This window comes from Coregonus lavaretus (assembly GCF_964263955.1).
Source record: "Coregonus lavaretus genome assembly, contig: SUPER_35_unloc_2, whole genome shotgun sequence".
Lineage (NCBI taxonomy): Eukaryota > Metazoa > Chordata > Actinopteri > Salmoniformes > Salmonidae > Coregonus > Coregonus lavaretus.
The window spans coordinates 5,160,983-5,162,184 of NW_028167180.1; positions in this window are offsets into that span (position 1 = coordinate 5,160,983).

Genomic DNA, 1,202 nt, shown 5'->3' on the forward strand with positions numbered 1-1,202 from the left:
GTCGCTGGGCAATACGGACTTTCAGCTCCCTCCAAAGATGTTCTATTGGGTTCAGGTCTGGAGACTGGCTAGGCCACTCCAGGACCTTGAGATGCTTCTTACGGAGCCACTCCTTAGTTGCCCTGGCTGTGTGTTTCGGGTCGTTGTCATGCTGGAAGACCCAGCCACGACCCATCTTCAATGCTCTTACTGAGGGAAGGAGGTTGTTGGCCAAGATCTCGCGATACATGGCCCCATCCATCCTCCCCTCAGTACGGTGCAGTCGTCCTGTCCCCTTTGCAGAAAAGCATCCCCAAAGAATGATGTTTCCACCTCCATGCTTCACGGTTGGGATGGTGTTCTTGGGGTTGTACTCATCCTTCTTCTTCCTCCAAACACGGCGAGTGGAGTTTAGACCTAAAAGCTCTATTTTTGTCTCATCAGACCACATGACCTTCTCCCATTCCTCCTCTGGATCATCCAGATGGTCATTGGCAAACTTCAGATGGGCCTGGACATGCGCTGGCTTGAGCAGGGGGACCTTGCGTGCGCTGCAGGATTTTAATCCATGAAGGCGTAGTGTGTTACTAATGGTTTTCTTTGAGACTGTGGTCCCAGCTCTCTTCAGGTCATTGACCAGGTCCTGCCGTGTAGTTCTGGGCTGATCCCTCACCTTCCTCATGATCATTGATGCCCCACGAGGTGAGATCTTGCATGGAGCCCCAGACCGAGGGTGATTGACCGTCATCTTGAACTTCTTCCATTTTCTAATAATTGCGCCAACAGTTGTTGCCTTCTCACCAAGCTGCTTGCCTATTGTCCTGTAGCCCATCCCAGCCTTGTGCAGGTCTACAATTTTATCCCTGATGTCCTTACACAGCTCTCTGGTCTTGGCCATTGTGGAGAGGTTGGAGTCTGTTTGATTGAGTGTGTGGACAGGTGTCTTTTATACAGGTAACAAGTTCAAACAGGTGCAGTTAATACAGGTAATGAGTGGAGAACAGGAGGGCTTCTTAAAGAAAAACTAACAGTTCTGTGAGAGCCGGAATTCTTACTGGTTGGTAGGTGATCAAATACTTATGTCATGCAATAAAATGCAAATTAATTACTTAAAAATCATACAATGTGATTTTCTGGATTTTTGTTTTAGATTCAGTCTCTCACAGCTGAAGTGTACCTATGATAAAAATTACAGACCTCTACATGCTTTGTAAGTAGGAAAA